At 35.8% G+C, this 13,594-nt stretch overlaps 1 long non-coding RNA gene and 1 pseudogene across 2 annotated transcripts in view; both read left to right on the forward strand.

Annotated features, from left to right (window-relative positions):
* LOC125924588 (uncharacterized) overlaps positions 1 to 13,594 on the forward strand; it is a 65,833-nt gene that overhangs the window by 20,439 nt on the left and 31,800 nt on the right. The gene's annotated exons all lie outside the window — the stretch shown is intronic.
* On the forward strand, positions 12,104 to 12,494 carry LOC125924587 (non-histone chromosomal protein HMG-17-like; annotated as a pseudogene).

The following is a 13,594-nucleotide window of genomic DNA, read 5'->3' on the forward strand; positions in this document are numbered from 1 at the left end:
AACCGTGCTGCCATCTGGGGTAAAGCATTTAGCCAGTAACATAGTTGGTTACAAATTGGTTAAAGCTCAAGATCTACTGATCCATCCAATCACACCAATATAGCCAAAAAACCTCAAAACACAACAACCTACAACTCTTTACTGAAATATCAATATGAGTTAGATCAAACCTCTTTAAGACTTGAGAAACAAAAAGTGAAATCAAAAACTAGAGAAAAAAATAGCCAATAAAAGATGCCTTTTTCTATGCATATATTGAATGTTTATAAGTTCTAATAAGGTATATTTTAGAGTTGAGTATAGTATATTTTTTTATGATGCCTGGGAATCTATACTCAATACCACAAGATATTTCTGGGTTTATTGTTTGTTTATTCACTGACTGACACTTTTCTTCATTTAATGAACCTGAAAATGTAAAACATTTTATGACACTCATCTCTACTAAACAGTATAAAACTAGTATTTGTTGAATGCTTATAATATGCTAGACACACTATCTCTATTTTAGAAAGGAGAAAAAAATAGAGACTCAGAGTTAATAAGTGATTTGACATAAATCATACTCCTAGTGAGTTACAAAACTGGAATTTGAACCAAGTTTGAAATCCAGGCACCTAAACATGACACTGGTAAGTAGTCCTTCAGAGACTTGCACTGCTGCTGACTTTCACTTTGTTTTGTTGTTGTTTTGTTTTGTTTTGAGAGAGAGACAGCACGAGTGGGGGTGAAGAGCAGAGGGAGAGAGAGAAAAAATCCTAAGCAAGCTCCATACCCAGCACAGAGCCCAACACAAGGCTCCATCCCACAACCCTGGGATCATGACCTGAGCCGAAATAAAGAGTTGTATGCTCAACAGACTGAGCCACCCAGGCACCCCCACTTTGTTTTTTACTGAAGCAAAATTTTATTTTGTCTCCTGCAAGGTTTAATAAAATAAATTTTTTTAAGTATTTACAAATTATTTGATTCAATCAACTTTTAAGCACTCACAGTATGCAAAATACTATAATTACACTGTGATGAATAGTAAAATAAAGTAACACCATGGGTTTTTCTGTTTTTAAAATATAATCACTTTAATTTCATACTTAAAATAACCTTGTGAAATAGATATTACTATCTTTATTTTAGAAGGAAACTGAGGCCTATTCAAAATCAGTGGGTCCTAAGGTATATACATATTCAACTTTATAGCTACAACAAATTTTCCAAAGTGGTTGTACTAATTTATTTTCCTATCAATAGTGTAAGAGTTCTAGTTGCTTCACATTATTTCCAACACTTGTATATCTTTTTCATTTTAACCAACGTAATACGCATGCAGTGGTAGCTCACTGTGGTTGTAGCTTTCCATGAACTTACAACTAGTAAAATAAGCACTTTCATAGCTTTTTTGAACATTTAGAAATCCCCTTTGGAGCGCCCTTTTGTCAATTTTTCTATTAGCTTTTCTATCTTTTGTGATTAACTTATAGAAGTTCTTTATATATTCTGAATCTAATCCTTTTCCAGATATATGTATTGCAAATGTGTTTCCAGATATATGTATCCCTCTACTATGTACCTTGTCTTTTTACTCTCTTAATGGTGTCTCTTATTGAACAAGAATTTTTAACTTTAATGGAATCCAGTGTTTCACTTTTCTCTTTATGTTCTGTTTAATAAATCTTTGTCAACTCCAAGGTCATGAAGATATTCTACTATGTTTTCTTTCAAAAATCGTATTGTTTTACCTTTTACATATTAGATTAATTCTGAAATTGAAGTTTGTATATGGGGTGAAGTAGATGTCAGGATATAATTTTTCCATATGGATATCCAATTGACTTAGTACCTTCTCTATATCTCTGCAATGTTACTTTTGTCATAAATCAATAGACTATATAAGTTCAATCTGTTTCTCTATTTTATTGGTCTCATTGGTCTATTTTATGCCAACACTACAATTTTTTAAATCATTTATTTTAGAGAGACAGCCCACAAGCAGGGTAGAGGGGCAGAGGAGAGAGAGAGAGAGAGAGAGAGAGAGAGAGAGAGAGAGAGAGAGAATCCTCAGCAGGCTCCACGCTCAGCACACAGCCCCACTCAGGCCAGCTTGATCTCACAACCCTGGGATCATGACCTGAGCTGAAAAGAGTCAGACGCTCAAACGACTGAGCCACCCAGGTTCCCCTAACACTACCATTTCATCTTGCTTCACACATCTTACCTCTGAGTTCATTTCACTTCTTTTTGAATATTCTTACAGTAGGTAAGGTGCCTTGCTGGCTTAGTTGGTAGAGCATGTGACATTTGATCTTGGGGTTGTGAGTTCATACCCCATGTCGGGTATAGAGATTACTTTAAAAAAAATCTTTCAGTGGGTTTTGTTAGTGGAAAACTCTGCTTGTGTCTAAATTTTTTTTATTGAGATATAACTAACATAACATTATATTATCTTCAGTTGTACAACATAATGATTCAATATTCGTTTATATTGTAAAATAATAACCACGAGAAATCTAGTTAACATCCATTACCACACATTGTTACAGATTTTTTTCTCCTAATGAGAACTTTTAAGATCTTGCAGGTTTTTTTTATGATTATTTTTTATTTTTGAGAGAGAGAGAGACAGAGCATGAGTGGGGGAGGAGCAGAGAGAGAGGGAGACACAGAGTCCGAAGCAGGCTCCAGGCTCTGAGCTGTCAGCACAGAGCCCGACACAGGGCTCAAACCCATGAACCATGAGATCATGACTTGAGCTGAAGTCAGACACTTAACTGACTGAGCCACCCAGGCGCCCCAATATCTTGCAGCTTTTAAATATATAATATAGCATAAACATTTTTTTTCTTTATCCTAACAGATAACTTTAGCTACCTAGATTTACAATTGTATTCTCCCAGTATTCTGAACATATTATATTCTGGCTTCTTTTAATGCTACCGATCTAACTGCTGTTCTTTTATAAATAATGTATTTTTCTTCATCTTTCAGACCTTCTCCTTCCTTTCAACTTCTCTTGTCTCCAATGTGTCCTATATCAGAGGATGTCTGTCATTCATCAATACTGAAATTATCAGACATTATCTTTTGAACAGGCAATTTTACTTTCTGTCTTCAGGTGAAGAACGTCTACAAATTGCATGTTGAATTTCTCAAATGGATAGGTGTCTTAGGTTTTCAATATCTTTATCTCTATATTTCTCTTCCTGAGTAATATATTTGAATATATAATACCACAAATAACCATCTATCAATACATACAATTTCAAAGAAAATATCTTTTAATTTCTCAACAACTATTTGATATTTTTCAAAATTGTCTATCTTTTGGTCATAGTATTTTCCTCAATTTCTATTTTAATAAGTTATTTTCTTATGATTTTTGTCATTTTAAAATTATTTCATAGTCACTTTCCAATATTTCTATTATGTGACAAGATAGGGGACAGTGCTACTCTCGATGTACTGACTCTTATTCATAGTGCGTTGTTTCTTTGTGTCTTTTCATATAATTTTGGAATGAACTAATCCTCACTGGGGCTTTACCTTTTGGGCTCTTTAACAGCTCTGTTGAAAACACAAACTATTGGGTTTTTTTCCCATGGGCATTATGGGACTTGCAACACTTTTATGTCAATTCCTTATCTGAATGTTCCCAGATTATACAGGTAGGATCAATTTAAATCCCAAACCCATATTTATGAATTATCACAGGAAAACAATTCAACCTACAGAACACTCCAAAATGGCAATCTTTCAAGTCATCTCTTTTTCCAGGGGATGGATTTTTTTCTAGTCCATCACTTCCCTACGCGTAGCTAGTTGAGAGTTCTGGCATTATTAGGTAAACTAAACTGAGTCTCAGTTACAACTCTTCTGTGCTTCTTGGGTGTTAAGACTCCATCTCCTAGTTACTCAGACTGGCTAGTTCCCTCAGAATGGCAAGCAGTGGAAGGCTCAGCATCAGCTTACACCTTTTCTTCTCAAGGCATTTTCTTTTTCTTTGTGATCCTTAAGGCCTTTTTTCCTAGTAAAGTCAGCCATGAGTTTCATTTAAATGTTAGTGTATTGCACTTTATTTTATTTTGTGTGTATTACATATTATGTTTTATGTATCATTCTTTCTTCCTGTTAAGGTCTCTGTAGGTAGTCTAGTTTGCCATATTGCTGGAACTAGAAATTTCTTCTTAATCCAAACTTTATATATTATCAAATTTACTGCACATTTACTTTTTAAAAGAATTTTTATTTATTTTTATTTATTTTAGAGAGGGAGAGAGAGCACAATGGGGAGAAGGGCAAAGGAAGAGGGAGGGGGAGAGGGAGAGAGAGAGAGAGAGAGAGAGAGAGAGTGAGTGTCTTATGCAGGCTCCATGCTCAGCACAGAGGCTGATGCAGAGCTCGATCCCACAACCCAGGAACGATTACCTGAGTTGAAATCAAGAAGTCAGATGCTCAATCAACTAAGCCAGCCAGGCGCCCCATTGCATACTTACTTTTTATTAAAAAATTATTTGTTATTTTAAACAAAGCCAAGATATCATAGCTAACATTTATAGCTTATCCTTTGTTATAAGCAATAAGGAATACCTCATGCTAAAGTTAAAAAAAAAAAAGTTGAACCTTTGTTTTTACAGTATACTTAAAAATTTGATCAGTATCATTCCAGGTCCAAAGTGACCAGGTAGCATGTTCTAAATATCCACATAGCGCTGCCTAGCTCCTGTCACTTTCTCACCAAGAAAATACCAACCAAAAGAAGGCAGTCTAGTTATGAGCACTGTTTTACCCATTATCAAGGTACTCTATTGTGATTCCAAACAGATTTATATAGCCAAGGGCAAAGTATGTGTGAAATAACAAATGCAGTTTAAAACATATAAATGTGAGTAAGTGATGGAAACAAGCTGCACACGCGAGGAAACAAAATCTCCAATAATTTTCATTCTGAAGATTTCCTTTGACTACTTTGTTTACTTTGTTACTACTTTGGTTACTTTGACTACAGTAATAACCAAATGCCACCTTGTCAAAATAGCTTCATATGAATCCCAATGATTTATTCAGTGTTGACTACTATAAACTCTTTTCTGATCACTGACGATACAAAGATGAATACCATTTCAGTGCCTAGGCACAATGTTCATAGTCCATAGTCATGATGTTCAAAGAGCAGATGTGTAGCCAGAAAAATACATTACATTGTGAAACACACAGTATTGGGGGACTAGCTTTGACGAGCGTTGGGCATTAATCAAAAGTGGGATATGAAAGATAGGCTGGTTTTGGGGAGGGAGATAGATAAGAGATTTTATAAAGGAAATGACACTATGCTGAGTCTTTAAGAACAATCATACATTTGCATGATTGGGAAGGGCACTTCAGATAGAAGCAATAGCATATGAAGAGTTCTTTGAAACTAGGAACTATGAATCTGGAATTCTGTTTGTACTTTGTTCTTGATAATAGTGATGAATTTTAATTTCCCAGAATGCCTACTCTGTTGACAGTAATAGATGGTCTTGGGTATTACGGAAAGAGATTAGAGAATTTCTGTTAATGTTTATGAATGTATAAAATGAACAGTTGATATCCATACTTTCACAAAGTTTTTATTCAAATCAGGGATAAAAATGTAACTATGGGGACACCTGGGTGGCTCAGTTGGTTAAGCATCTGACTTCAGCTCAGGTCATGATCTCACGGTTCATGAGTTCGAGCCCCTGCATTAGGCTCTGTGCTGACAGCTCAGAGTCTGGAGCCTTTCAGATTCTGTGTCTCCCTTCTCTCTGCTCCTCCCCTGCTAGCAATCTGTCTCTCTCTCTCTCTCAAAAATAAATAAGCATTAAAAAATTTTTTTAAGAAAAAAATTAACTATGAAGAATACAAATTATGTATCAACAGCTCCAGTGTCAGATAGAACCCCATTATGCTAAAGTATAGAGGTATTAGAGATACATTTGGGTGATATATAATAGAATAAATACTTAATAAAGTATAAAAACCTTAGGAATATTTATGAACAAGAGATGAATAGGAAATATTCAAATAACTGAAAAAGAAAAGAAAGCGAGAAACTGAACAATGGGAATTGAAACTATAGACAAAACAATTAGCACTGCAGAGCAGAATCATATAAAGATATTAAGATAGGAAAGATTTATTTGTTATATTATAAAGTATTTTCCTATCACAAAAAACAGTTCTTAAAATTGTTCAGACCAACTGAATTGGAATGAAGAGTGATGAGTACAGAATAAAGGTAAAGGAAATGATACAAAGGTCAAACCAGAACAAGCCATGAATTGGGCTTTTTTAATAGGAATGCACCAAATATGCAAATTATATCTCTGTGTAAACTGTGGAGATAAATCTTAATTTTACTAGTTTAAAAATGTTCATCAAAATTATTAAAATTGAATCTTCCATAATAAATAATGAATCAAAAAGGTGAAATGGATCAGTAGAATAAGATCACAATGGACTCTTATTAACCAGGGATTCTTTCTGTAGAAAATGAGACTAGAAGTAGATTTGGTATAATTACATGACATGGATTGATGGACAGAAGTAGGGAGAAAGAAATATGCGAGTATGTGAAAAACAAAATCCTGAACTAGATCATTGTGCAGAGAGCAGGACCCTGTAAGTAGTAAATGTCAGTACATTCACTTGACTCCATTAAAACTGGAATGCTAGAAAGGAGTATAAATAGAGGGGGAGAAAGTTTCATTAGGTTCTTTAATGCTACCCTAAGTGAGAAATAGTATGAAAAACAAAGACCAATGTAGATTTTAAAACTTCAAGCAAAAGGGTGGAACTGAAAGGGGAGTAATAGGTGAGGAAGAAAGATGTGACCAAAAAAGAATATATGACAACTATTTTAAGTTCCACAATAAAGAATATGCTTTTCAAAGACACCCGTTGCACACAGAAATGAGTAAATACATACTGCGTGAAAGTACACCATGATAGCTTGAGTCAAATATGCATTTCATGACATTTTCAAAATAGAATACCTCACGACTAAGCCCAGTTTTAAAAACTCGAAGATTGTGTGATATTAAAAATTAATTAGAAAAGTATTAATGTGCTTTCTTTTTTACATTTCTGTGTATTTGACTTTGACTTTGTTGGCCTAAGGCATCCTCTATCTATAAGGAGAACAGAATTTCTTATAGGAGAAATGAAAAGAGAAAGAAAATATTAATATTTAATTTCTGGGAAGCAGATAGGTACTCAGTGAAACTGTAATTGTCTTGCACATTAGTTTATTGTATTGATACTTTTCCTCCCCAAATATCCTGGTAGCCATTTTGCCTTCTTTCATATATGAAAGCCCAAGACTGGCTACTGTTACTAGATCTCCTTTGCAAGAGTTATTATCTCTTCCACCTAGGACCTACAAGGCAGAAGCCTTGCAGCTCGATACCTGAAGGAGGACAATATAAAGAAGAGACTGTGCTTCTTCTAGCCTGAGAGTTGGTAAGAAGAATAGGGACAAGGAGAACAAGAGAGTGATAGGTGTCCCTAATTTCCTCTCCCGAGACTTTGGCTCCAAGAGGTCCTTACCAACCAGTAGACAAGGAAGATAGCCATTTATCCAAAGATGCCACTTGGGTCCCGGATTGGCAGTTCCCTCTGATGTCATAGTCATTTAAGCCACTTCCACTGGCCTATGTACCTATGTGCTCTCATAAGAGGGGAAGAGAAGGCAAGCAGACAGCTTGACCACAGCATGAAGGGACAGATTATAATATTGCATTGGAAAAGTTAAAATAGATTGAGCATTTACTTAAATTTCCTCCCAGGAAGAAATCCAAATTAGCTTAAATACACAATAAACTAGATTTTTCTCTGCACATTTGAATATAGTATGAACTAAATGTTATGACCCAGCTTTAAATGTAGTAAAAACTACAAGATCACCACGCCCAAGATGTTCAACTTCAACAAATCATCTGAGAATATCATTTGTCAAATCAATAACTAAGGATCAGCTTATAGCAAGACATGTTATGGTATTAAAATATTAATGATTATTATTATGACTATATTTACATTCCACTTTTCTTCTGAGAACTCCAAGACATTCACACACTTAGCTCATTATTGCCTTCCTATTAAATAGAAAAAACCTCCAAACTCATTTAGTCAGGAAATAATTTACTTATACTACCAGTTAGTAGCTTAATAATAGGAAACAACAGTTTTTCTGATCTGCTAGCAGTGTTTGATACTTTTATCAGTTCATGTTTTTCATTGTATTCTTTTTTGTAAATAATTTGCAAATGGGAGGGTTCAATTAAAGTATAAAATACTTAGTTTGAGCAGTATTTCTACTGCTACACACTAAAAGAAACTCACAACTGATCTTTTTAAAATGTTCATGCTGATGGGATTTATTTCTAAGTCTTATAGGAATGTCAGATTGAAAGTAGCAGCTAAGTTATATTATATGCCCAATTGTATATAAGAATCTTTGTCAAAGTGTGGTCCAGGGCTTAAGCTTATTTCATCTGCAAGGTCCTTCTGGCCACTCTAAAATTGATACTTCATTGTAAATACGGTTTGTATGAATGGTAATGACTATTCCAGTTTAACCCTAATTTACTTTTAATAGGAAAAAATAAATCAAACATCATCTATTCAGTTTTTCAACTAAATTGTGACAGCCTTTTCCACTCATTTCTTTGAAAGGTCTCTGTGTTCATACAGTGTAATTAATGGGGGCACAAGTGGGAGAGTGTTCAGTGGAGAGCCTTTTGTGCCCTTGATGTGGCTTATGGATTGGAATAATGAAGGACAGGTATCCAGGCCAATTCTTAATTTCCTTTTTATTTCAACATTTTATTTGAATGGTGGTAGGAACTATTACTATAATTTAGTAAGTCTTTTCTTTCAGATAGTTATTTTGAAGGTAATTATTAGAAGAGATAAGATATACATCTGTACAGAGAAATTTTCTAATTGCATACAGGGGCTTCTTTAGAATGTTTTATACATATATTTGAACTTTTTATGATCAGTAAATTCACCAATTAAAAAAGCACATACACACAAAAATCAGTCCTAGTCCCAGCCCAATCATCCTGCTGGACACATGCAGAGAGGAAAAGTCCAGTAAGTACTAACTCAGGCAAGGGGTTCATTGTGAGCCTTGCGGAACTTGACCCACTGACTCATGCTGTGGGGTGCATTCAAGTCTCATAACAGCTTTTCAATCCATCAGAATCAGCGCTCAATAACTAAAACCTTATTTTACTTTTCTTCTGAGTTCTTGGTTACCCAGCATCAGCAGGGCTATTAATGCTTTCATAGGGATAAAAGATAGTTTAGGAGCGAGAGATGTCCTCCTAAAATAGTTTAAGCAAAGAGTGAAATGGAGTTTGGTGCAAGAATCCAGAATTGTTTTAACCTTCAGAAATAGCAGAAGGCTTCACCAATTTGTGTTCTAAGAGAAAGAAAACTTTAAACATGAAGCTGTATCACACGCCATATAATCTCAGATACAGGGCAAGATAGCTGGTCTATGGTTTTCCTTTACTATCACTTGGAGTCTTACAATCTCTCTACCATACTGTAGGCTATGTAAGGGCAAAGACTTCCTTATTCACCTTTAAATCCTGAACCCCAGGCTTAATGCTGGCACCTTGTCACTCCGTGAATGTTTTATGAATTAATAATTATGTATTTTGAGCCCATAGCAAAGCAAAGAATTGTCTCCTCAGGGAGCACTCCTAACTACTTCTGGTTTAAGTACTCCGGACAACTGCTCAATTTGAATCGATTGTTGCTCAAATGAACTCTTAAAATTCTTAATATGCTTCAGTTTATCTTTTAACAGTTCAGGGGTCAGAAGCAGGAACCAAAGGAGACACCCCAGTGGCCCCCAGGAGCAGTGAGCAACCTTGTGTAGATACCTCTTTTCCCCGTGAGCTTGCTGCTTTCTCACCATCTCTGGAGGTCATGAGTAAGTCCTCAGATCCTGGATCCTACCTCTGTGGCTTTTGCATTTTGAGCTTTCAGACTTTATTTAAGCATTTCTCTTTCTGGACGCAGTCAGATTGGGTCCAGATGAGACTGTTTCTGACTTAGAAACCACACTGCATCCAGTGTGAGACATCAGGTGAATAAAATTTTGAGGCTGAATAAGTAAGGTTAACCTTACCAAAGATAATCCTGAACTACAGTGGCCATAGAACAGAACTTTTAACCATTGTAGATAAGTTTATCCATTTACAAGGTGCCCTAGAGAAAAGGAGGTTTCTGGGGTGCCTCGGTGGCCCAGTCGGTTGAGCATCTGACTTCTGCTCAGGTCATGATCTCACAGCTCGTGAGTTCAACCCCCCACGCTGGGCTCTGTGCTGACAGCTCAGAGCCTGGAGCCTGCTTCTGCTTCTGTGTCTCCCTCTCTCTCTACCCCTAACCCACTCACATTCTGTCTCTGTCTCTCTCAAAAATAAATAAACATTAAAAAATTAAAAAAAAAAAAAAAGAGAGAAAAGGAGGTTTCAGCCAGGCATTCAATATAAAAAGTAGAAGGAAACTTATTTTTCCTCCTCTAAAGGTTTTGGTGACCAGGATGAGACCTAATGGGACACCCAACTGTCTCCTAAGCCTGTAGACGGCATCCTGGGAAAATTGGCAGAAGCCAGCAAAGGCTAAGAATTCTTGCCAAAGTCCTCTTTCCCAGATCTTTGATGCCAGGATGACAAAGGAAGGTAAAATGTCACATTGTCCTTTCCTTTTCAAATTCAGATTGTCAGGAAAAAACACTGGTTGGGATCCTTTCCCTTCCAGGAGTAGCTATTGCCTTCTTGCTTGTCACACTTTGTGTCCTGATAATTTGGTTTGGCAACCATTAATTTGGGTGCCCCAGTATATGGCCAGACAGAAATATGGGCAGCACCCCATTTGTGGCGAGACATGGCTGGGCAGAAATGTGGGTTGCCCTTCAAATCCCGTCATAACTGTTTTTAATATCTTATATCCTTCAGGCATATAAACTACCATGAATTCTTCCAGATCCTATAGACCGTTATAAAGAGTAATTAACTTGAGGGGCGCCTGGGTGGCTCAATCAGTTAAGCCACTGACTCTTGATTTCAGCTCAGGTCATGATCTCACAGTCTGTGATCCTCTCTCCCTCTCTGTCCTTTTCCTGCTCATGCATGCTCTCTCTCTCAAGTTAGATAAACATTTTTTAAAAGACTAATTAACTTGAAATTCAAGAAAATTTAAATATAAAGATGTATAAAATCAAATAGGTAATCCAATTGTTTTTTATCGCTTGCAAAATTGCATCCTATTTTTACATACTCAGCTGTACATATACGTGTATTCATTTTTGAATGATCATATATGTCATATATATATCTATATCTGTCTCCAGCATAACACTGATATATTCCAGGGAAACAAACCATTTTCTCCAATACAGTCTTTTCTAAATAAAATCTTCAATCTTTTTCAGAGTTGCCTTTTATTAATAAAAATGTAAAGTTCTTGACATATTGATTTCTATGAATCATAATATTTTATTTTATTATCTTTTAATAAAGATATACTTGACATATAATATTATATTAGTTTCATGTGTAAAAAATAATGATTCAATATTTGTATATATTGCAAAATGATCACCACAAGTGTAGTTAAAATCCATTACCATACACAGTACAAAATTTTTTTTCTTGTGATGAAAACTTTTAAGACCTATTCTCTTAACAACTTTCAAATATACAATACAGTACTATTAACTACAGTCACCATGTTGCACATTACATCCTTATGACTTATTTATTTTATAATTAGAAATTTGTACCTTTTGACTGTTTTTACCCATTTCACCCACTCCCACCTCCCTGTATTATTATTATTTAGTGATAAAAATCCAGGTATTAATTTATCTTCCCTTACTTTTCTCACATAAGAAATTACTGTGATTCACTCATTTTATTTATATATGTTCTCAATCATATTCATGTTAGGACCATTATGAAAATATTTAAATTATGACAACTTACTGATAAGCTATTAATGGTGGATAAATCATCGAAACTAGAAAGAAAAATATAAGTATTGAAAGTCAGTACAAGCAGTGTGAAGAAGAAGAGGCAAGAATGACCCCCGGACCTACCAAAGCCCATGCACCAGGGCATCCTGCGTCCAGCGCCTATGGCCTGCCACTGTCGCCACCATGCCCAAGAGAAAGGCTGAAGGGAATGCTAAAGGAGATAAAGCCAAGGCGAAGGATGAGCCACAGAGAAGATCTGCAAGTTTATCTGCTAAACCTGCTCCTCCAAAGCCAGAGCCTAAACCCCTGCAAAGAAGGGAGACAAGGAACCCAAAGGGGGAAAGGGGAAAGCTGATGCTGGCAAGGATGCAAATGACCCTGCAGAAAATGGAGATGCCAAAACAGACCAGGCACAGAAAGCTGAAGGTGCTGGAGATGCCAAGTGAAGTGTGTGCACTTCTGGTGACTGTACAGTTTGAAATACTATTTTTTATCAAGTTTTATAAAAATGCAGAATCTTGTTTTAATTATTTTTAAACTATAGTATTAGCACACAGAACACTCCCTTGATGTTTTGAGGGAAGGGTCTATGTAACCAATAGAATATCTCTGAAACTCGATTGATACAGGGGGAACACCTTTCCCTTCTAGTTTTCGGAAAATTCCTCTTGGTTCCCAGGAAGAGGGATTCCTTGATGTTAGCAGACATTAACCATCTTGGCACAAATGTCTTGTGGTGTGGAAAATTAAAATTCATTTTTTGTGTCTTTTCTTCCCTCTCTGCTTCAACATAGACTTGACCTCTTTAAACCCAGAGACCTGTTGGAACCTGACCCCCTCCCCCCCAGTGGTTCTCAGTATGTCAAGCATTCTGGACTTCACAGTGTCACCCTGGAGATGGTATCTCTCAAAAAGAGTTCCTTTTTTAGCTTGTGGATCTTCAGATTGATAATTCTGCCATTTTCATTTCATTTCCTAAAAGTCAAGGTCAACTTGTGAAAAGTTATTAAGCGACATGCTAAATGTGAAATGTCAACCCTCCCTCTAAACTTTCCCTGCTCAGAGCATCAAATGAAGACTTCATTGGGTTTTATAGTGGCTTTCTGATTTTGGTAGTCTATTTAAGAAAGCAGTTTGAAAGTTGTATACTGTTAAGATTGTCTCCCCATGTCCTGCCTGAAATACCATGATTGTTTATGAAAAGTAGCTTTAATAAAGCTGGATACAGTTTGTCTGTATCCAATAAATAAAAGTCAATATACAATACAGGGAAAGAACTGTAACAGTACATGCCAATTTTCTTTTCATTTATTTTTCCCTGATAAACCTCATGTTAACAGAGTAATTGTTGTTTATTCAGCTAAGTGTTCTCCCTGCACTAAAAATATGCATTTACAGAGAGAGGAATATAGAAGAAATTTCCCTTCTCATTTGCCATTGTCTCCTTCTGTGGCACTCCCCAGATTCTCTCCTATAAAGAATTCATTCTATAACTCTAGTCCTTGCAATTCATTGCTTTGAAAGTTAAATAATGCACAGAGGGACTCTACATTTTCAAAAAATACAAGTCCTACACACTCAGCA

Source organism: Panthera uncia, chromosome F2 (assembly GCF_023721935.1).
Source record: "Panthera uncia isolate 11264 chromosome F2, Puncia_PCG_1.0, whole genome shotgun sequence".
Lineage (NCBI taxonomy): Eukaryota > Metazoa > Chordata > Mammalia > Carnivora > Felidae > Panthera > Panthera uncia.